The 25994-nt window shown below is 33.1% G+C and overlaps 1 pseudogene; it reads left to right on the top strand.

The window, feature by feature from the left end:
- The window catches only part of LOC139854641 (pyruvate kinase, cytosolic isozyme-like), a 54190-nt pseudogene extending 28676 nt beyond the window's left edge, over nucleotides 1-25514 (top strand).
- The last annotated feature ends 480 nt before the right edge of the window (nucleotides 25515-25994 follow it).

Raw genomic sequence — 25994 nt, 5'->3', positions numbered from 1 at the left:
TAATTGAATTTGTTGAATCGGTATCACTAGATGATTCTGATTTAATGGTTCGTTCCTCAACAATCTCTGTTTGAATGATTGGTGGCTCCGGAGGAAAGTTTAATGGTTCAGGATCTACGAACCGTTCCTGAATATTTTCCGGATTCTCAATTGTGAGGTTGGTTTCAAAAAATGGATTATCGGAAATTTGAACTGAAGTACTTGGTCTACTGGATGACGATTCTAAAGAAAAATCAATGGCGGTTATATTTGCTAAATGTCTTGATCTAGTTACAGGTGGTGAACGTACAAAAGGTGATGAACGTCTTGCTCGGTGCATTCACTGAATATCCTATTAGTTTTAAAAAGGAAAGAAAAATTATAATAAGTTATCCAATCAATAGACTTTTCTGATTTTGCCCACGTTTCGAATAGCCAAAAGATGCAGCAGAGGGGCAGGATTCGTTTGGTCTCAATATAATTGAGGACTGTTTGGCTCCAATAACCCGGTCTACGTACAAATCTACGAACCAGAAAATTTTGATGTCTATTAATTTAACCACTTAAAATAAATTTTCGTAATTTTAAGAAATTTAGATAAGAAGTAGAAAAAATTCTAAGTCCTAAAAACTAGAATAGCGAGAAATAAGAAAGAAAAAGAGTTCGACGGAAAAAGGTTGAAAAAGAAAATTGGTTGAAAAATAAAAGGTGACGGAAAAATAAAAGAAACTTATAAAAACTTAAAAATACTTGACTAACCTAACCTTATTACTACAACTAACTTAAAATTATAATCGCAAATTGAAATTACTAATTGGAATGATAATTGGTACATAGTAAAAGGTGTCTAAAAATATTAAAGCTTACAGGAAAAACTAAATCCCAAATGGAAATAACTTAAAAAGAAACTAAAACTTAAAAAGGCGTCGCAAAATTCTAGAGTACCTAAATCTTAGTCTAAAGAAAAAGCACTTAAGGAATTCTACGGCAAAGCCTAAAAATCTAGGAGTAAAAATAACTATAGCAAAAACTAAGTTTAAAATTAAATATGAGCTAAAAATATAAAAGTTATGCTACAACGATTAAAAAGGGACAAAATATAAAAATATACAAAAAGTTGTAAAAATTACAATTTTTATAAAAATGTTATTTTTATATTATTTATTTTATTAAACTATTAATTTTACAATTTAATTAAACTAATTTAACTAAAATATAAATTAAATAAAACTTAAATTAAAAATAAACTTAATTATAATAATAATAATAATAATTAGGGTTAATAATAATAATAATTAATAATAATCCGTAATAAATGCAGGATTAGGGTTTTGTCGCCTGTCAGAAAGTCTCCGCGAGTCGCGGTATTTAAAACACCAAACCCCGCGAGTCGCGGGGTTCCAGTTTTCAACTCTGGATCAGTTTGAAATTTTACGCGTTTTTTTTTATTTATATTTCTGTTTTTAATTTTCTGTTTTAATAAAAGTATTTATATAATAAAAACTTATATCTAAAAACTAAAATAGAAATATTTTATAATTTTATAAATAAAAATCTTAAAAATGCTTATATTTTTATTTTTCTTTTTATATTTTCGAATATTTAAAACGTATTTTTACAAAAGCGACTTTTAATAGAAGTAAACTAAAAATCTTTTTTTTTTATATATATATTAGCGTTGCGCTTCCGGCGTTTAGAAAGTTCCCCGGCAGCGGCGCCAAAAATACTTGATGTGCGGCGAGGGGTATATGAAATAGTTTATATTTTTTGCAGGAAATACTATTAAATACGATACAATTTTACACAAGATATTTATTTATTTAGAGAATGGATATACTTAAACCTTGCTACAACACTTATAGGCAGTGTACCTAATCGTACAGTAGTGTAGTTTTTAGTAAGTCCGGTTCGTTCCACAGGGAAATCTTTAAACAAAGCTGAACGCTATATTAATTTACTTTTATAAAAATACAAATATATATATAAGTAATATTATTATTATAAAGGGGGGTTTTTACCGTTTAATGACCGGTTTGTCGATTTTAAAACTTTAGTCGCAGTTAAAACCTAATGTAAAATATTAAATAAATAAAAGACTTAATTTAAAGCGTAAAATAAATAACGATAATGAAATTGCGAATAATAAAAGTGCGATAAAATAAACTTGCGATAATTAAAAAGGACGATAATTAAAAGTGCAATTAAATAACAATAAATAAAAGTGCGATAATTAGAAGTGCAATTAAATATAAAATAAAAGAAATTAAATATGAAATAAAAGAATTATGCTTATTTAAACTTCCGTAATCATGATGTTTGACGTGTTGATTTTTGTTTTATGCCCATGGGTTAATTGTCCTTTGTCCTGGATTATTTAATATGTCCGTCTGGTTTTTGTCCATAACAGTCCATCAGTCATAAATATAAAATGCGAGTGCCCTCGTCAAATTATCCTTATACCCGAAGTTAAATATTCCAACTAATTGGGGATTCGAATTGTAACAAGGTTTTAATACTTTGTTTAATGAATACACCAGGTTATCGACTGCGTGTAAACCAAGGTTTTACTACTTTGTTAACAATTACACCAATTACCCTTGAATGTAATTCACCCCTGTTTCAACAAGTTTATTAACTATTAATCCATTTCCGTGTCCGGTTAAATGAACGATTATTCGTACATATAAATACCCCGCCCATCGTGTCCGATCGAGTGTATATGGTAATTTATAGGGATGCCCAATTGTAAATCTTTATATTAACATTAACAAACTATCATTTAGTTAAACAAATATAAAGCCCATTAATAGCTCATAGTCTAATTTCCACAAGTGTCGTTCTTTTGTCCAAACCCCAATTATGGTACAAAGCCCAATTACCCAATTTTAGTAATTAGCCCAACATCATGATTACTTCATTTTAAATAAGCATAATAATAACTTAGCTACGAGACATTAATGTAAAAAGGTTGAACATAACTTACAATGATTAAAAATAGCGTAGCGTTACACGGACAGAATTTCGACTTACACCCTTATAATATTCGCTAACATACCCTTATTATTAGAATTATAATTAAAATTAAAATATAAATTATAAATATAAATATAAATTTTACGTATGAATGAGAAAGAAAAAGATGATGAAAATGATCAGATTTCGGTTTGCTTTATAGGGAGTTTTTCATTTTGGGGCTCCGCGACTCGCGGTAAAATCCTCTTCAAACTCCGCGAGTCGCGGAGAATGAATTTACAGCTCAGTCCCTTTGGAGTCTTTCTCTGCCGACGGTTTTTATTTAAATATAATATATACATAATTAATATAATTAATTATATATTATATTATATTTATATACATAGTTAACTTGTAATTTTTAGTCCGTTGCGTCGAGCGTTAAGAGTTGACTCTGGTCCCGGTTCCGGATTTTCGAACGTCCTTGCGTACAATTTAATATCTTGTACTTTGCGTTTTGAATCTTGTACTCTTGTAATTTCGAGACGTTTCTTATCAATAATTGGAACCTCTTTGATTGTCTTTTGTTCTTTTGAGCTTTTTGGTCGTTTGCGTCTTCAATTCGTCGAATCTGTCTTTTGTCTTCACCTTTTATTATTTAAACGAATATCACTTGTAAATAGAACAATTGCAACTAAAAGCTTGTCTTTCTTGAGGAATAATGCTATGAAATATATGTTCGTTTTTAGCATTATCAAAAAGTATTAAACGTATCAATCATTACAAATTACAAAAAAAAAAAAAAAATAAGTATACTAGGGATGATACTGGTACCAATAGGGGTTTCAGGCATAACCATAGGTGCTATAGAATGCTTCGGCAGGGTTATACGTAGGATATGGTGGCTGCATCTCTATAGACCAGGGAGGGAAGATGGGTTTCGGTGTAGGAATATAGTTTCTACCTATATGTTGGCAATGAGCTATGATTTGGTTCTGATGAACTTGCCAATCTTCAAATGCTCTCTGTCTAGCATTTTCGTATTCCTGAGAAGCTATAAACCTTTGCATTTCTTGCATCTCATTCCCCCCTCCTACATTACCTTGCTGTTGGTTTCTCTCCACCTGTGGATGTCTACCATGGTATCGTACTGCGGCGTTATTTCGCCTCTTCAAAACTTTCGCACCATGGTATACATTTAAACCTATAGTATCGCGGGGTTCTGGTTCTTCTACTAATAATCCCCCCCGACTTATATCCACACCGAGATATTCACCAATCAAGGTAATAAAAATACCACCTCCTATTATGCTATGCGGTCGCATCCCCCGAACCATAGCTGATAAATAATAACCCACACAATACGGTATACTTACAGCGCTTTGTGGGTCTCGAATACACATATGGTAAAACAAATCCTGTTCATTTACTTTTTCCTTGTTCTTACCCCTTTTTGTAATCGAATTAGCTAAAAACCTATGTATCACTCTTAATTCGGCTCTATATATATCCAAATAAGAGTAATTTCCCCCTTTGAAACGGTGATGGCTTGTCATTTGACTCCACACACCGTGTGTATCAAAATTTTCATCTATCTTTCTACCGTTTAGTATCAACCCTCTACAATCGGCAGATGCTAACTCCTCAGGCGTATATATACGTAAAGCCTGAGCCATGTCTAGTAAAGACATGTGGCGCATCGAACCGCCTAACAAAAATCTAATAAAAGAACGATCGGTTAAACTAGCTACCCGATCATTCAACTCTATACTACACAACAATTCTTCACACCATACTTTATATACAGGTCTACGCATGGTGAATAAACGTACCCAGTCATTAAAAGTAGAATTACCATACCTATGTACAAGTAATTCCCTAATTTGCCCGGCCAATTCTACAGCTTCTAAGGGTCCCCATTCGTGGGTTTTTTTCGCAGTTTGTTTGAGTTGTGGAGTGTGAAACTGAGCTGTTGCAGCTCTTTATTTTTTTTCTGTAATCCGGTACTCCCGCGACTCGCGGCATTTAAGCCTTCAAACTCCGCGAGTCGCGGAGTTTGCTATATATATTTTATTTTTTTTTTATAATCATTAACTTATGAAACAATTAAGTACTTAATTTTAAAATTTTGTTTCCCTTGTTATTTAGGACGAGGTCGTTTCGGATCGATGTCCTAGTCCGTCCCTCGACAAAATTTTAAAATTTGTCTTTTTGTAGCGATTGTTTTAAAAGCTAAGATTTTTTTTTTTTTTTTTGGGGTTTTTTAATGTTTTTGGCATACTTTAATTCAATGAGATTAAAAATAATGATAATAAAAGTTCTCGTCCCTCTCTCGGGTAAAGCAATTTCGGTTCAAAGACCTAGTCTTCAACTTACGACGAATTTTAAAAATCATATTTTTAACTTAATGAGATAAAGTAAATTTTTGTTTTTAAATTCACACAACTTAAATATAAAATTCAAAATTTATATTAAAAATTCACACCAAACTTAAAATTCGAAATGCATAAAATTAAAAATTTATATTTTTTAAAAATTAAAAATTCACACCAAACTTAATTTAAAAATTTATATTATAAATTCATACCAAACTTATATTAATTTTTCAAATATTTACAATTTTAAAAATATTTTTTTTTACAAAGTTTACAATATTAATTTAAGATTTAAATATTAATTTTAAAAACATGGTAAAAATAAAATTAAAAATCTTTTTGGCTTTTTATCCCACTTTAATCAATCAAATATTATCAAAAATATGCGCCCCTCTTTTCGGTAAAGTAATTTCGGTTCCAAAACCTAATTTAACTCATGACGAATTTTTGAAATATTTTGGGTTGATTGTTTAAAGATATTTATACCTTAAGAATAAACGTTAAATTTCGCAGTGATGTAATAAATTTTTTTGAATGATATCAATAATTTCGGTCGCCAAACCTAATTTTATTCAATACCAATTTAATACTTTTTAGCGAACAAATTAGCATTTATTATCAAAAGGTTAAAAATAAAAATAAAAATAAAAACTGTACAGACATACCTGTGGAATAGATTTCTTAGTTATATGATCTATCCCATTCATAAGATAGTCGGTTTAATTGGTTTTCCATGGCTACATAGGCGTAACCTCGAGCATTCAGTGTCTTTTCTTCTAAACATATGAACGGTCCGTCTCTGCATAAAGTAACAAATTCGGTATTTGAATAGGTTTGATTATTTGAACATTTACCTCCATGTGACCATTTTCCGCATTTGTGACATCTTTCTAGGTGTCGTGCTCTTCTTTTCGCTGCGGATTTTGATTTTCCTTTACCAAATTGTAACTTATTATCTTCGCATCTAGATTCTTTTCTAACTCCGTCCATTCTTTCTCTGATTACTGATACTATTTCACTTGGTAGTATGTCATTATTTCTTTTAGTGATCAAAGCGTGTAGCATTAGACCATGGTTTAGTTCACAGGCAGTCTTCATTTTGTAAAAACCTAAAAAAAATAAAAATTCAGAATGGGGGGAGAAGACTAGTTCTTTAGGGTCTGCTAGGGAAAGACCATTCGGGTTCCATTTTCGAGAACTACACGAAAACAGACAATCTAACTCGATCAGAAATACATATTATCCTTTAAAGACTTGATTCTCCCCACACTTAGTTAGCTGTGGTGTCGAAATTGTGATTAACTTCGTTGTCGACTTCCATCGGACCATGTATGTAATGTTTAACTCTGTGACCATTAACTTTAAATTCAATCCCATTTGAATTTATTAATTCTATCGTTCCGTATGGGAAAACTCTTTTGACTATGAATGGTCCAGACCATCTTGATTTCAATTTTCCAGGAAATAGCTTGAATCGTGAATTGAAAAGAAGAACTCTGTCTCCTTCTTTAAATTCTTTTGAACTTCTGATTCTTTTATCATGCCATTTCTTCGTTCTTTCTTTATAGATTAACGAATTTTCGTATGCTTCATGTCTTAATTCTTCTAATTCGTTTAGTTGACTTAATCGTAGACGTCCAGCTTCATGTAAATCAAGATTACATGTCTTCAAAGCCCAAAATGCTTTGTGTTCAATTTCTACTGGAAGATGACATGCTTTTCCATAAACAAGTCTAAAAGGTGTGGTTCCAATTGGAGTTTTGTAGGCTGTTCTAAAAGCCCAGAGTGCATCCTCCAATTTAATGGACCATTCCTTCGGATTTGATCCTACGGTTTTCTCTAGAATACGTTTTAAAGCTCGGTTGGTATTTTCAATTTGTCCACTTGTTTGTGGATGATATGCGGTGGAGATTTTATGAGTTACTCCATATCTTTTAAGAACTTTCTCAAGTTGATTATTACAGAAATGAGTACCCCGATCACTTATTAAAGCTTTCGGTGTTCCAAACCTTGCAAAAAGACGTTTTAAAAAATTGACTACAACTCGTGCATCGTTAGTTGGGAGAGCTTGTGCTTCCGCCCATTTAGATACATAATCAATGGCTACGAGTATATATAGATTATTATGAGATTTTGGAAATGGACCCATAAAGTCAATACCCCAAATGTCAAATACTTCACATACTTGAATGACATTTTATGGCATTTCATCACGTTGACTTATTTTTCCGGCCCTTTGACAAGCATCACAGGATTTGCAAAGAAGGTGTGCGTCTTTGTAAATTGTAGGCCAATAGAATCCAGCATCATAAACTTTTCTTGCTGTTAGTTGAGGCCCATAATGCCCTCATGTTGGTCCTATGTGACAATGGTTTAATATTTTACTAGCTTCATCTCCAAATACACATCGGCGTATTATTCCATCGGGACAACTTTTAAACAGATGTGGATCTTCCCAAAAATAGTGTTTTATATCACTGAAGAATTTCTTTCGTCTTTGGTACGATAATCCTTTTTCAAGGAATCCACAAACTAAGTAGTTTGCATAGTCTGCAAACCATGGGATTTCTTTATAATCTATTTTCAATAGATATTCATCAGAAAAGTTGTCTTTTATGGCTGATTCATTTAGAACTTCTAAATCGGGATTTTCAAGACGAGAAAGATGATCAGCGGCGAGATTTTCTGCTCCTCTTTTATCTCGGATTTCAATATCAAACTCTTGTAAGAGTAAGATCCAATGGATTAATCTTGGTTTAGCATCTTGTTTTGAAAATAGGTATCTAAGAGCAGAATGGTCGGTATAGACCACCGCTTTTGCTAGAACGAGATATGATCGAAATTTGTCAAAAGCAAATACAATAGCAAGGAGTTCTTTTTCAGTAGTTGTATAGTTCGTTTGTGCTCCTTGTAATGTCTTACTAGCATAATATATAGGTTGAAATCGTTTTTCAATCCTTTGTCCTAAAACGGCTCCCATTGCAAAATCACTTGCATCGCACATTAGTTCAAATGGTAGATTCCAATTTGGTGTTATCATGATCGGTGCATTAGTGAGTTTCTCTTTAAGAATATTAAAAGATTTGATACACTCATCTGAAAAGATGAATGGCGCATCCTTTTCTAGGAGTTTATTCATAGGAGTGGCAATTTTAGAAAAATCTTTTATGAAACGTCGGTAAAAACCGGCATGCCCTAAAAAACTCCTAACTCCTCTAACATTGGTGGGATGTGGAAGTTTAGCAATTACATCTACTTTAGCTCTATCCACTTCAATTCCTTCTTTTGAAATTTTATGTCCAAGAACGATGCCTTCTTTAACCATGAAATGGCATTTCTCCCAATTAAGAACTAGATTTGATTGTTCGCATCTAAGAAGCATTCGTTCCAGATTAACTAGACATGATTCAAATGTATCACCGAAGACTGAAAAGTCATCCATGAAAACTTCCATGCATTCTTCTATCATGTCGTGAAAAATCGCCATCATACACCTTTGAAAGGTTGCAGGGGCGTTGCAAAGTCCAAATGGCATGCGTTTGTAAGCAAAAGTACCATAAGGTCACGTGAATGTGGTTTTCTCTTGGTCCTCGGGTGCTATTGGAATTTGAAAATATCCGGAAAATCCATCTAGAAAACAATAGTAACTATTTCCGGCTAATCTTTCCAACATTTGATCTATGAAAGGTAAGGGAAAGTGATCTTTTCTGGTGGCGTCATTTAATTTTCTATAATCAATACATACACGCCATCCTGTTACAGTCCTAGTAGGAATAAGCTCATTTTTCTCATTTGTAATGACAGTCATGCCACCCTTCTTCGGCACGCATTGAACTGGGCTTACCCATGGACTATCAGAAATTAGATATATCAAACCTGCATCTAGCAGTTTAATAATCTCTTTCTTAACTACATCTTGCATATTAGGATTTAGTCTTCGTTGGCGTTGCACATACGTTTTATGACCTTCTTCCATAAAGATTTTATGTGTGCAATACGAAGGACTTATTCCTTTAATATCATGAATCTTCAATGCAATGGCTGGTTTATGAGCTTTCAACACAGAAATGAGTTGTGATTTCTCATTTTCAGTAAGAGAAGACGATATTATTACAGGTAATTCAGATTCACCATGTAAATAAGCGTATTCCAAATGGTTTGGAAGTGGCTTTAACTCTAATTTCGGAGGTTCTTCTATCGATGATTTGTATCGATATCTGTCTTCTTCTTTTAGCATTTGAATTTCTTCTGTTGTTGGTTCATATCCATTAGCTATTAGTGTAGCTAACATTTCAGCTTCATCAATTGGTTCATTACCTTCTCCTAAAGAACATTCTCCTGTTCCTTGTAATTCTGGAAATTCTTCTAATAGTTCTGCATGTGCATCTATAGTTTGAATATAATAACATGTATCATCTGTAGATTGTGGTTGTTGCATTGCTCTATCAACTGAAAAGGTAACACTCTCATCCTCTATACTTAGGGTCAGTTTCTTACCGAACACGTCTATCATTGCTTTAGCCGTGTTTAAGAATGGTCTTCCTAATATGAGAGGAACTTGAGAATCTTCGTCCATGTCCAAAACAACAAAATCTACTGGAAATACTAAAGTACCAACTTTAACTAGCATGTTCTCCATTATCCCTCTAGGATATTTTATTGATCTATCGGCTAGTTGTATGCTTATTCTGGTTGGTTTCAATTCTCCAAGGTCTAGTTTAGTGTATAGTGAATACGGCATTAGATTTATACTAGCACCTAAGTCTGCCAATGCTTCTATTGAACTAAGACTACCCAGAAAACATGGAATTGTGAAACTTCCTGGATCAGATAATTTTTCTGGTATCTTATTCAACAGTACTGCTGAACAATTAGCATTCATAGTAACAGCCGAGAGTTCTTCCATTTTCTTTCTATTTGAAATTAGATCTTTCAAGAATTTAGCATATCTAGGCATTCCTGAAATCACATCAATGAAAGGAAGATTTACATTTATCTGTTTAAACATATCCAAGAATTTAGATTGCTCGGCTTCAAGTTTCTCTTTCTTCATTTTACTCGGGTAAGGAAGTGGTGGTTGGTATGGTTTAACATAAGGTTTAGCCTTAACTGTGTTATCTTCATTAACCTTTTCAACTACCGGTTCTTTTTCCTTATCTTGATCAGGTTGTGATTCTTGTGGAGTAGGAATGGCTTCATCAGAAGTTACAGGTATTTCAGGTGGTTTAAGTGTTGTGCCACTTCTTGTGGTAATGGCTTTAGCTGTTTCACTCCGGGGGTTAGCATTTGTATCACTAGGTAGACTTCCCGGTTTTCTTTCACCTATTAACCTTGCTAGGTTACTCACTTCTTGTTCCAGATTTTGAATAGAAGCTTGTTGATTTCTAAATGCTTGAGCATTTTGTTCATTGGTTTGTTTCTGAGATGTGAAAAACTGCGTTTGAGTTTCAACTAGCTTCGTCATCATATCTTCTAAATTCGGCTTTTTATCATCGGTTTGTTGTGGTGGTTTGTTTTGAAAATTAGGTCTTTGCTGATTATAAGTATTATTGGATACTTGTTGATTGCTAGGACCTTGTTGGTTGTTGTATGGAATATTTCTGTTATAATTCTGGTTTTGATTGTAAATCGGTCTTGGCGGTTGATAATTATTCTGATAATTATTTCCAGGCCTTTGGTTTATGTATGAAATATTCTCTCTTTGTTCCATTGTTAATTCAATACTGAGACAATCTTTTGTCAAATGTGGTCCTCCACACTGCTCACAACTAATTCGTATTGAGTGAATATCTTTAGTCATCTTTTCCATTCGTCTCTCCACAGCATCTATCTTTGCGAAAATGGAATCTAAGTCATGGCTAGAATCGGCTCTAGCTGCTTTAGATGATCTAACGATGTCTTTTTCTTGGTGCCACTCATGTGAGTGGGAAGCAGTATTATCAATAATTTTGTAAGCATCAGTTTCGGTTTTCTTCATAATAGAACCACCAGCTGCTATATCTATGTCTTTTCTTGTAGTGATGTCACATCCTTGGTAGAATATTTGTACTATTTGACAGGTGTCTAAATCATGTTGCGGACATCCTCTTAACAACTTTCCATATCTAGTCCACGCCTCATATAGAGTTTCATTTGGTTTCTGTGTGAACGTAACAATTTCTGCTTGAAGTCTTACGGCTTTAGATGCAGGAAAGAATTGTTTAAGAAATTTGTCAACTAAAACGTCCCATGTATCGATCGCCCCTTCAGGTAACGATTCCAACCAATCTTTGGCTTCTCCCTTTAAAGTCCAGGGAAATAACATGAGATATATCTGTTCATCCTCCACTTCTCGGATTTTAAATAGTGTGCAGATCCTATTAAAGGTACGTAGATGTTCATTTGGATCTTCCTTCGGCGCACCACTAAATTGGCATTGATTAGTCACCATGTGTAGAATTTATCCTTTGATTTCATAATCTGGCGCATTAATGTCTGGATGAGTAATTGCGTGACCTTGGCCAGTGCGTTTAGCTTTCATTCGGTCTTCCATACTTAAAGGTTCCAGATTCTCCATAATTGAATTTGTTGAATCGGTATCACTAGATGATTCTGATTTAATGGTTCGTTCCTCAACAATCTCTGTTTGAATGATTGGTGGCTCCGGAGGAAAGTTTAATGGTTCAGGATCTACGAACCGTTCCTGAATATTTTCCGGATTCTCAATTGTGAGGTCGGGTTCAAAAAATGGATTATCGGAAATTTGAACTGAAGTACTTGGTCTACTGGATGACGATTCTAAAGAAAAATCAACGGCGGTTATATTTGCTAAATGTCTTGATCTAGTTACAGGTGGTGAACGTACAAAAGGTGGTGAACGTCTTGCTCGGTGCATTCACTGAATATCCTATTAGTTTTAGAAAGGAAAGAAAAATTATAATAAGTTATCCAATCAATAGACTTTTCTGATTTTGCCCACGTTTCGAATAGCCAAAAGATGCAGCAGAGGGGCAGGATTCGTTTGGTCTCAATATAATTGAGGACTGTTTGGCTCTAATAACCCGGTCCACGTACAAATCCAACTATTACTACGAACCAGAAAATTTTGATGTCTATCAATTTAACCACTCAAAATAAATTTTCGTAATTTTAAGAAATTTAGATAAGAAGTAGAATAAAAATCTATGTCCTAAAACTAGAATAGCGAGAAATAAGAAAGAAAAAGAGTTCGTCGAAAAAGGTCGAAAAAGAAAAATGGTTGAAAAATAAAAGGTGACGAAAAAATAAAAGAAACTTATAAAACTTAAAAATACTTGACTAACCTAACCTTATTACTACAACTAACTTAAAATTATAATCGCAAATTGAAATTACTAATTGGAATGATAATTGGTACATAGGTAAAAGTCGTCTAAAAATATTAAAGCTTACAGGAAAAACTAAATCCCAAATGGAAATAACTTAAAAAGAAACTAAAACTTAAAAAGGCGTCGCAAAATTCTAAAGCACCTAAATCTTAGTCTAAAGAAAAAGCACTTAAGGAATTTTACGGCAAAGCCTAAAAATCTAGGAGTAAAAATAACTATAGCAAAAACTAAGTTTAAAACTAAATATGAGCTAAAAATACAAATATTATGCTACAACGATTAAAAAGGGACAAAATATAAAAATTTACAAAAAGTTGTAAAAATTACAATTTTTATAAAAATATTATTTTTATATTAATTATTTATTAAAACTACTAATTTTACAAATTAATTAAACTAATTAAACTAAATAAAACAAATTAAATAAAAAGAAATTTTAAAATAAAACTTAATTATAATAATAATAGATAATTAGGGTTTATAATAATAATAATTAATAAATACTCCGTAATTAATGCAGATTTAAGGTTCTGTCGGTGGCGTCAGAGAAACTCCGCGAGTCGCGGTATTCAAAGCTTCAAACCCCGCGAGTCGCGGGGTTCCAAAATTCAGCTGACAGGTTATTTAAATTCGACGCGTTTTTCTTTATTTATTTATTTTTTTTCTGTTTTTAATTTTTTCTGTTAAAAAAAATATGTGTATAAAAACTTATATTTTAAAAACTTAAATAAAATAGAACTACTTTATAATTTTAATAAATAAAATGCTTAAAACTAGATTTATATATATATATATATATATATATATTTTTATGTTTTTAAATAAAAACAAAATACTTAAATAAAACTTATGTTTTTATAAAATAAAAATAAAGAAACTTTATAAAACTTAAATATTTAACAAAATCTTAAAAATACTTATATTTTTGTTTTTCTTTTTATATTTTCGAATATTTAAAACGTATTTTTACAAAAGCGACTTTTAATAGAAGTAAACTAAAAATCTCTTTTTTTTTTATATTAGCGTTGCGCTTCCGGCGTTTAGAAAGTTCCCCGGCAGCGGCGCCAAAAATACTTGATGCGGTAGCGGAGTGGTATAAAATACTATTAAATTTTTGCAGGAAATACTATTAAATATGATACAATTTTACACAAGATATTTATTTATTTATAGAATAGATATACTTAAACCTTGCTACAACACTTATAGGCAGTGTACCTAATCGTACAGTAGTGTAGTTTTTAGTAAGTCCGGTTCGTTCCACAGGGAAAATCTTTAAACAAAGCTTAACGCTATATTAGTTTACTTTTATAAAAATACAAATATATATATATATAAGTAATATTATTATTATAAAGGGGGGTTTTTACCGTTTAATGACCGGTTTGTCGATTTTAAAACTTTAGTCGCAGTTAAAACCAAATGTAAAATATTAAAAATGAATACAAGACTTAAATTAAAGCATAAAGTAAATAACGATAATGAAATTGCGAATAATAAAAGTGCGATAAAATAAACTTGCGATAATTAAAAAGTACGATAATTAAAAGTGCAATTAAATACAATAATAATAAAAATGCGATATTTAGAAGTGCAATTAAATATAAAATAAAGGAAATTAAATATGAAATAAAAGAATTATGCTTATTTAAACTTCCTTAATCATGATGTTTGACGTGTTGATTTTTGTTTTATGCCCATGGGTTAATTGTCCTTTGTCCTGGATTATTTAATATGTCCGTCTGGTTTTTGTCCATAACAGTCCATCAGTCATAAATATAAAATGCGAGTGTCCTCGTCAAATTATCCTTATACCCGAAGTTAAATATTCCAACTAATTGGGGACTTAAACTGTAACAAGATTTTAATACTTTGTTTAATAATTACACCAGGATGTCGACTGAGTGTAACCCAAGGTTTTAATATTTTGTTATCAATTATACCAAGTGTCCTTGTACATAATTTCACCCCTGTTTTAATTATTCTAGTGGCTATTAATCCATTCCCGTGTCCGGTTAAATGAACGATTATTCGTACATATAAATACCCCGCCCATCGTGTCCGATTGAGTGTATATGATAATTTATAGGGACGCCCAATTGTAAATCTTTATATTAACATTAACAAACTATCATTTAGTTAAACAAATATAAAGCCCATTAATTAGCCCATAGTCTGATTTCCACAAGTGTCGTTCTTTTGTCCAAACCCCAATTATGGTACAAAGCCCAATTACCCAATTTTAGTAATTAGCCCAACATCATGATTACTTCGTTTTAAATAAGCATAATAATAACTTAGCTACGAGACATTAATGTAAAAAGGTTGAACATAACTTACAATGATTAAAAAATAGCGTAGCGTTACACGGACAGAATTTCGACTTACACCCTTACAACATTCGCTAACATACCCTTATTATTAGAATTATAATTAAAATTAAAATTAAAATATAAATTATAAATATAAATATATCGTATGAATGAGGAAAAAAAGATGATGATTTGCGATCAGAATTCGGTTGCTTTTATAGGAAAATTCGACTTTTGGGGCTCCGCGACTCGCGGTGAAATACTCTTCAAACTCCGCGAGTCGTGGAGAATGAAATTACAGCTCAGTCCCTTTGGAGTCTTTCTTGCCGACGGTTTTTATTATTTATTATAATATATAAATAATTATAAGAATTATTTAAATATTATATTATATTTATGTGCATAGTTAACTTGTAATTTTTAGTCCGTTGCGTCGAGCGTTGAGAGTTGACTCTAGTCCCGGTTCCGGATTTTTGAACGTCCTTGCGTACAATTTAATATCTTGTACTTTGCGTTTTGAATCTTGTACTCTTGTAGTTTCGAGACGTTTCTTATCAATAATTGGAACCTCTTTGATTGTCTTTTGTACTTTTGAGCTTTTTAGTCGTTTGCGTCTTCAATTCGTCGAATCTGTCTTTTGTCTTCACCTTTTATTATTTAAACGAATATCACTTGTAAATAGAACAATTGTAACTAAAAGCTTGTCTTTCTTGAGGAATAATGCTATGAAATATATGTTCGTTTTTAGCATTATCAGCATGCTTTCTTCGGTGCTGTGGGTGCTAATAACGATGTTAATGTTTTGAACAAATCTTCGTTATTCGATGATATCAAGAATGGAACTGCACCAGTTGCTTCATTTACTGTGAATGGCCATGATTACATAAATGATTATTATTTAGCGGATGAGATTTACCCAGATTGGGCAACATTAATCAAGGCATACTCGACACCAACCGATGAGCCACACGTATTTGATCAAACAGCCGGATTCTACCTTTATAAATACAACCCATCATTTGTTATCAAACCACACCTCATACACTTCTCTACTACTTAATTTTATAAGTTCAAAATGACTCAAATGAATGTTATGCTACAAGTTAACAATGGTGGTGAATTCGACCGTGAGGTCAAGAATTACTTCACTGTTGATTCTGAACAGAGGGAATATTGCCTGAACGTCCGAAATTATCCGTTGTCCAATCTGCTTGATTTTCTCAAAGAAGACATACCTCTTGCATTCTCACAAGTGTGGTTCTTCAAGGAACCCAACGTTCCAGCCAGTCTTTTTCAAGATGAAGACGACTGGACTATGCTTGTGGGTCGAGCTGTGACCCGCAACGAAAAAATCAAGTTGTATATCGAGTTTCGGGATGAGAGCGAATACGTTGGGCACTCTGATGAAGAGGTCTATGTACCCTCCGGGCCACAATACAACACGGATGGCAACTTCTACTCATCGGATGATTCGGACAATTTCTAAATGTTTAACTTAATTATCGTTGTGTTTGTGCTAAATATTTAGTTTAAAAAAAATGTAACCGTGTTTGTGTTTTAATAAAAGTGATGTTAAAAAAAAAGTTACTCTGTTATAATTATTAGAATTAATAATACGAATTAATAATAATAATAATAATAATAATAATAATAATAATAATAATAATAATAATAATAATAATAATAATAATAATAATAATGTTATAATATATAAATATATATATATATAAATGGATAGTCAATTATTGATACACAAAAGTAATATTATTGTATTACCTAAACTTGTGATATTTTTGCTATAAATAGCCATGAATGCAAGCATTAAACTTGCACCATTTCTCACACTTACAAAGTGTTTCTTTCTTTCTCTCCATTATCATCTTTGTTCTTACACTTCATTATTAGTATTCTAAATCAAGAATCAAATCACTAAAGGTAGTTATAAGCCTACTGAATTATAACATCAAGAATCAAACCACTAAAGGTAGTTATAAGCCTACTGAATTATAACACGTTATCAGCACGATAATCTTAATACTAATTATGGTTGGCTCTGCCACCTAAATGATATATGGTCGGTTATACCACCTGAATAATATATGGTCGACACTGTCGTCTAATTATCATTTATGTTACTAACATTTATATTCCAATTATCTAACATTTATATGGCCGACACTGTCGCCTAATTATCATTTATGTTACTAACATTTATATTTCAATTATCTAACATTTATATGGCCGACACTGTCGCCTAATTATCATTTATGTTACTAACATTTATATTTCTATTATCTAACATTTATATGGCCGACACTGTCGCCTAATTATCATTTATGTTTACTAATATTTATATTTATGTTATATAACATTTATTAATGATTGCTTACATATGGTCGACACTGTCACCTACTTATCATTTATGTTATATTAAATTTATGTTTAATTTTTATATACTTATGAATATAAAGTGACTATAATTTATCATGTTGTTTGTTTTAATAGAAAATGTCGAATCTGGAAAAGCTTAAATTTACTCCTTTAGAATCAACTGGAAACAACTACATGCCATGGGTTATAAAAGTAAAAATGCATCTTAAATCAATGGGTATTCTTGAAGCCATAAATGAAAACAACACTTGTTCTGAAAAAGAACAAGCAACGGCATGTTGCTTTATTCATCAACATATTGATGAATGCTTACAAAATAATTATGTGACTGTAGAAGATCCCCATGTTTTATGGGAAGGTCTCAAAAGCAGATTCAATAATCAAAGAGAAATTTTACTTCCAGCTGCTATGGAACAATGGAGAACATTAAGGTTCCAAGACTTTAAGAAAGTAAATGAATATAGCTCAGCTCTGTATAATACATGTTCACAACTTAAATTCTGTGGACATGAAATAAGTGATGCAGACATGATGGAGAAAACTTTCTCCACAATGAATGCTGCAAACATTACAGTGCAAAGAAATTTGAGAATGCTAAAGTTCAAAACATATCCTGAACTTAATTCATATCTCTTAGTTGCAGAGCAAAATGATGAGCTATTAATGAAAAATCAGCAATCCCGTCCTACTGGTACACTTGCAATCCCTGAAGCAAATACTGCAAATAATTATAAACAGGGACAAGGACGCGGGCAAGGTCGTGGTTATAATAACCATCACCATAATCATGCCAAAAGCCATAACTATGGTAGAAACCATCCTTATGGTAATGGTAATGGGCGAGGACGTGGTCGTGGTCGTTGCCGTGGTGGTCAAAGAAATAATAATCCACGAAAATATAAATATCAACCACAAAACAAGCCCACTAAACAAGATGTTGAAGAAAATTCTTCTAAAAATTCAGAAGAATCTTGCTACAGATGTGGTAGAATGGGCCACTGGGCTAATACTTGCCGAACATCTAAACATCTTGTTAAGATGTATCAGGATTCGCTGAAAGATAAAGAAAAGGAAGTAAACTTTGTGGATAACGTCGATCCAACAGTCACTGAGAAACCATCTGATTTATATGAAGATTTCTTGAATGTTTAAGTTGTGTGTCTTTCGAAAAATAAACGATTTAATATCGTCTGTCTTTGTCATTATGTTTGCTAAATGTTTTAGTACTATCTATTTGCGTTTAAAATATTGTGTAATATTAATGTACTCACTATTTATTTCTTATATATGAAGTTCAATATGAATTTTGCTGGAATACAACATCAATCAAGTGGTGGAGATCTCTGTATAGCAGACAGTGGAACTACACACACTATACTTAAATCCGAGAAATATTTTATTGATCTAAAACCAACGGAAGGAACTATACATACAATATCAGGACCTGCTAACTTGATAAAAGGGATAGGAAAGGCAAATTTCATACTACCAAATGGTACAAAATTTTTAATAAATGATGCCTTATTTTCTCCCAAGTCAAGCAGAAATTTATTGAGTTTCTCCGACATATACCTTAACGGGTATGATTATCAGTCAGTGACAACAGAAAATGAGAAATATTTAAGTATCACTGACAAGAGTTATGTGGTTGAAAAACTGCCAAGACTTAGTTCTGGATTACATTATACACATATAAATGTACCAGAAATACATATGGTAGTTAACGAAAAATATATTGATCCTGGTGTATTCAGTTTATGGCATAACAGATTAGGCCATCCAGGATCAACAATGATGAAAAGGATTATTGAATGTACTCATGGACATCCACTAAAGGATAGAAAAATCCATCATGATACAATGGTTCCATGTACATCTTGCTCTCTTGGAAAATTGATAACTAGACCCTCACCACTTAAGGTTGAGAAAGAATCACCAATGTTTCTTGAAAGAATTCAAGGTGATATATGTGGACCAATTCATCCACCATGTGGACCATTTAGATATTTCATGGTTCTAATAGACGCATCTAGCAGATGGTCTCATGTTTTTCTGTTATCAAGCCGTAATGTGGCATTTGCAAAATTTCTTGCCCAAATTATTAAATTGAGAGCACATTTTCCTGATTACACCATTAAAAGGGTGAGACTTGATAATGCTGGTGAATTTACATCTCAAGCATTTAATGACTATTGCATGTCTATAGGAATTGTTGTTGAACATTCTGTTGCTCATGTGCATACACAAAATGGTTTAGCCGAGTCATTGATTAAACGTTTACAGTTAATCACTAGACCATTGATAATGAGAACAAAACTCCCTGTATCTATATGGGGTCATGCAATTTTACATGCTGCTGCATTGATTCGCATCAGACCAAGTGCAAGTCATAAATATTCCCCCCTACAACTTGCTTTTGGTCAAGAGCCAAATATTTCCCATCTTAGAACATTTGGTTGTGCAGTGTATGTTCCAATTGCGACACCACAACGTACAAAAATGGGTCCTCAAAGGAGGTTGGGAATATATGTTGGATATGAAACATCTTCAATATTAAGGTATATTGAACCTATGACAGGTGACGTTTTTACAGCACGTTTTGCTGATTGTCATTTTAATGAAACATTGTTCCCTAGATTAGGGGGAGAAATGAAAAATAAAGAAAATGATGTTTCATGGTGTGAACCTCAATTAAAGTATCTTGATCCTCGCACAAAAGAATGCGAGACAGAAGTTCAAAAGATAATGCATATACAAGAACTTGCAAATCAATTGCCTGATGCATTTACAGATACAAAAACGGTGACAAAATCATATATACCAGCAGTAAATACTCCAGCTCGAATTGAAATTCCAAAAGCTGGCAATAACGTCACTCATGAATCTTTGCCACGTCAGAAACGTGGAAGACCAATTGGTTCAAAGGATAAAAATCCTCGAAAAAGAAAATCAGCTGATAATGAAGTAAAAGAAAGTGTTCAAGAAGAACCACAAATCAGTACTCCTACTGCAGAGGAGATTGATGATGTCAATACAGAAATTGCAATCAATTATGCATATTCAAAAATATTATGGAACCGAAATGAAATGAAAAATCTTGATGAGAAATTTTCATTTAATGTTGCATATGACATCATGAATAATGATGATGATCCAGAACCAACATCTATGGTTGAATGTCAAAATAGACATGATTGGGCTCAATGGAAAGAAGCAATACGAGCTGAATTAGAATCACTCAATAAAAGAAAAGTTTTCGGATCCATCATTCTCACTCCTAAAGATGTGAAACCTGTAGGATACAGATGGATTTTTGTCCGAAAAAGAAATGAGAAAAATGAAGTTACAAGGTATAAAGCTAGACTTGTAGCTCAAGGTTTTTCTCAAAGACCGGGAATTGATTATGAAGAAACTTATTCCCCTGTTATGGATGCAATTACTTTTAGGTACTTAATCAGTCTGGCAGTTTCTAAAAATTTAGAAATGCATCTCATGGATGTTGTGACTGCTTACCTATATGAATCACTTGATAGTGATATATATATGAAGATACCTGAAGGATTTAAGGTACCAGAAGCATCAAATGCAAAACCTAAAGAAATGTATTCGATTAAATTACAAAGATCTTTATATGGGTTAAAACAATCGGGACGTATGTGGTATAACCGATTAAGTGATTACTTGATAAGCAAAGGGTATACAAATAACCTTACTTGCCCTTGTGTTTTCATTAAGAAAACAACATCCGGATATGTGATCATAGCTGTTTATGTTGACGATCTTAACATCATAGGTACAAATAAAGAGATCTATGAAGCCATTCAACTTCTAAAGAAAGAATTTGAAATGAAAGATCTCGGAAAAACCAAGTATTGCCTTGGTTTACAAATTGAGCATATGCCTAATGGTTTACTTGTACATCAAACAACATATACTGAAAAGATTTTGAAACGTTTCAATATGGACAAGGCAAAACCATTAAGTACTCCTATGGTTGTTAGATCACTCAATGTTGAAACTGATCCATTTCGTCCATGTGAAGATCATGAAGATATTCTTGGACCAGAAGTACCATATCTTAGTGCAATTGGAGCTCTTATGTATCTTACAAATTGTACAAGACCTGACATTTCTTTTGCAGTTAATTTGTTGGCAAGGTTCAGCTCTGCTCCTACCAAAAGACACTGGAATGGGATCAAACACATATTTCGATACCTTCGAGGAACTACTGATTTAGGATTATTTTATTCTAACGAATCAAAACAAGATTTGGTTGGTTATGCTGATGCAGGTTATTTATCTGATCCACATAAAGCTAAATCTCAAACTGGATATGTATTCCTAAATGGAGGTACTGCAATATCATGGCGTTCTCAAAAACAAACACTTGTTGCTACATCATCAAATCATGCCGAAGTGATTGCATTACATGAAGCTACTCGGGAATGTTTTTGGTTGAGATCAATGACACAAATCATTACTGATTCTTGTGGACTAGAACGCGATAAAAGTCCAACAATTATCTATGAAGATAATGCAGCTTGCATAGCACAGATGAAAGAAGGGTATATCAAAAGTGACCGAACCAAACACATACCTCCTAGATTCTTCTCATACACTCAAAATCTCATTAAGGACAACGAGATTGAAATGAGATATGTTCAATCCAGCAAAAACTCTGCTGATCTTTTCACGAAAGCACTTCCAACTGCTATTTTCAGAACACACGTTCATAACATTGGCATGAGACATGTTCAAAAGATGTAACAACCGAAGCGATGTCTACTTGAGGGGGAGTCAACTCCATGCTGCACTCTTTTTCCCTTAGCTAAAGTTTTTCCCACTGGGTTTTCTTTAGCAAGGTTTTTAACGAGGCAGTAACTTACAGTTGATCTTCAACAAACAAAATTGCTATCCAAGGGGGAGTGTTATAATATATAAATATATATATATAAATGGATAGTCAATTATTGATACACAAAAGTAATATTATTGTATTACCTAAACTTGTGATATTTTTGCTATAAATAGCCATGAATGCAAGCATTAAACTTGCACCATTTCTCACACTTACAAAGTGTTTCTTTCTTTCTCTCCATTATCATCTTTGTTCTTACACTTCATTATTAGTATTCTAAATCAAGAATCAAATCACTAAAGGTAGTTATAAGCCTACTGAATTATAACATCAAGAATCAAACCACTAAAGGTAGTTATAAGCCTACTGAATTATAACAAATAATAATAACTCAAACAAAAACGGAAAAAACAAATAAAAATGTGGGACCAATCTAAACCATCACACAACCATCACGCCTACCACTACAAACTTTATCACGTCATCAACCCATCACATTTGCTAATTTAACAATATACCCCACAAAAACCCATCACTCCCCATCACCCCATCACCATTATATATGGTCTAATGTGTGTCTTATGGTACATATTGGGTTGGTTTAAATAAGTCAGAATTCTACTAAACGAACGTTGCATTTAATACTCGTTTATTAAATATTAAATAAACATTATGATATTAAAAGAAATTATGAGTTCCATCATGTATACTTTAACGTGTGGCGCTGGGGGCCTGGGGCACACTAGTTTTTTTACGTGTATGATCTGTATTCAGTTTTATGACTTCCCGGTTTTCAGTTAACTTCACAAGTTTGCGACACTCATGTTAATTTTTTTGTGCTTCTATCTTCCCTTTATTAGTAAGTAAGCAGGTTCTTGAGTTCCTGTTCTTATCAACTACACTAGTATCTTACAGTTTTTCCTTCTTGGTATGCAACATTAATGTCTTGATATATATTCTTTTGACATTGTACTTTGTAACTTTTTTTGCTGTTGGAACGTATATATTTCATTAAACAGCCTCTGGCAAGAGACAAGATGTCATGTAAATTACAATAGTTTAAGCAGGAGCAAGACAAACTTGATTACATGACTATTCTAGCCATATAAACTTGAATTTCTTTAAACAGCTTTTTGTATTAGCTTGTCAAATCAAATAATACATAATAACTCTATGAATTTGATAAAAAGCAGCACTTTGAATTGTCCTGATATGGTGATAATTAATAATTAGATGGAAATGATACCGGTTGAAATATATTAGTGAAATTCTAGAAAAGTTATTCATGCTTTTAACAGATTCTGGCTCCCAAAATATTGCATCCTTATCTCAACATAATATTAGTGCTAGATAAAATTTGTTATTTCATTTGTAGGCATCAGACTGTCAATTAACCCTTTACAGGTTTATCATATTAATTGCTGACTTTCTTTCCGATCACCATTTCTACCGATTACGATATAAAAGATGATGAGAAAATGATATGCATGAGCTACAAAAAACTAGCTCATGATGTTAAACCAGGAAGTGTCATACTCTGCTCAGATGGCACTATTACTTTCACTGTTCTTTCTTGCGACACCGAAAAGGGGTTGGTCCATTGTCGATGTGAGAACAGTTGGACACTTGGTGAACGTAAGAACGTTAATCTTCCAGGTGTCATTGTTGATCTCCCAACTTTGACAGAAAAGGACAAAGAAGATATCCTCAAATGGGGTGTTCCTAATAACATTAATATGATTGCGCTGTTTTTCGTTCGCAAAGGTTCAGATCTGGTTGAGGTTAGGAAAGTGCTCGGAGAACATGCGAAAAACATTGTTCTTATATCAAAGGTATGTTCTATATCCATATTAACATCAGTTTGGTCATATACTATTTCTTATACCTGCCATACGGGTCAGGTTGTGCCGGTTTGAGTAATGGGTCAAAACTGTTTTATGTTAAAATGGATCATGGCTCAAATGGGTCCAAATGGGTCAGGTTGGGTGTCATGATCAAACGGGTCAAATGTGTCGGGGTTAAGACTAAAACGCGAGTTTTTAATGGGTCAAATGGGCATGGGTCAGAATTTTTCTCTAAAAATGAGCGGGGTTATGCAAGGGTACAAATGGGTAATTTTTCTTATGTGTGTTAGAGCTTATGGGTTGACATGACCAGTAAAACATTGTTTGTCCAATAGTTTAGATCATATTAACTAACTTCTGCTCAAACATCAAATTCTTTGATATTAATTTTAAGAATTTGTTTTAACTGACTTGTAATGTAACATACTTCACCATATTTTTGTAAAGTATAAAACTTGTCATATTTGATGTACAAAAAATGGTATGCGTGTCGCAAATAAATGGTTAGAATAAGTGCTTACAAACTAATGAGTTGTGCCAAATTATGCTTATTTTAGGTCATTTTTTACCTGTTTGACCTCTCCGACCCGTTGATAAGTATAAATGGGTCAAAACAGCTATACATATGTATCTGCTCCCTTGTTTTGGTAGGTTGAGAATCAAAGAAGGGGTTTCCAATTTTGATGAAATTCTAGCAAACACTGATGCTTTCATGGTGGCGCATGGTGATCTGGGAATGGAGATTCCAATCGAGAAAATATTCTTAGCACAGAAACTTATGATCTACAAATGCAACCTAAAAGGAAAGCCAGTTGTAACCGCAACCCAAATGCTCGAATCAATGACCAAATCACCAAGACCAACACGTGCTGAAGCCACAGACGTAGCCAATGCGGTCCTCGACGGCACAGACGGTGTCATGCTCAGTGGTGAAACCGCTGCTGGTGCGTACCCAGAACAAGCGGTTCAAACCATGGCTAACATATGTATGGAAGCAGAAAGCACAATTGATTATTCATTAGTTTACAAGGATTGCAAACGCACCCATACCCATGGGCCCACTTGAAAGCTTGGCGTCTTCTGCGGTTCGAACTGCTAACACATCAAAGGCTAGTTTCATACTGGTTCTAACCAGAGGTGGAACTACAGCTAAACTGGTGGCAAAGTACCGGCCCCGTATTCCAATCTTGTCTATTGTGGTTCCTGAAGTGATCAATACCGATCCGCTTTCACCTAGTGATGAAGCCCCGGCTAAACATAGTTTTGTTGTCTGCGGTTTGGTTCCAGTTTTATTTGCAGGATCAGGTAAAGCTTCTAACAACGAGTCAACCGAAGAAGCACTTGAATTTGGGTTATAACATGCCAAAAGTATAGGACTTGGCAAGGAAGGTGATGCAGTCGTGGCTTTACACCGAATTGGGACCTCGTCTGTAATAAAGATTGTCACCGTCAAGTGATCAGCTTCAAGTTCTTTCAAAATCTCGTGCCGTTTTCTTAAAAGATTAAATCATTTGCAGGTTGGTACTTGGTAGATTACCTTTTCTTGTCCTTTTGGCAACGGGTCAACCAAATGGTTTTTGCAGACAAACTGAGACTCCTCTACATTTTTTGTTGTTATGTGGTTAGTGTAGTCAAACTAGTTGCATAAATATTACTCCGTATCTTTTATCTTTTGATGGCTGAATTACTAGTAGAATTTGTAATACAACGCCATAAATGTGCAAATAAGATAATATCATATGTACAAAATTGGCCTCTTACGCAAGAGACTCAAGTAGTAATCTACACTACAAAGAAAATCTAACATTGGAGACGACGATATTATGAACGACACTAAGTCGTTCCCAAAGATACGCTAAAAGACAAAAAGTTGGGCTGCTTTTCACGAAAAGTTTGACCATTTTTTTAAGGGCGACATTTAAAGAAAATTTAATTTT

The sequence above is a fragment of the Rutidosis leptorrhynchoides genome, chromosome 6 (assembly GCF_046630445.1).
Source record: "Rutidosis leptorrhynchoides isolate AG116_Rl617_1_P2 chromosome 6, CSIRO_AGI_Rlap_v1, whole genome shotgun sequence".
NCBI classification, from domain to species: domain Eukaryota; kingdom Viridiplantae; phylum Streptophyta; class Magnoliopsida; order Asterales; family Asteraceae; genus Rutidosis; species Rutidosis leptorrhynchoides.
Note: the sequence above shows the minus strand (reverse complement) of the source record. Positions and strands in the feature narration are given on the sequence as shown.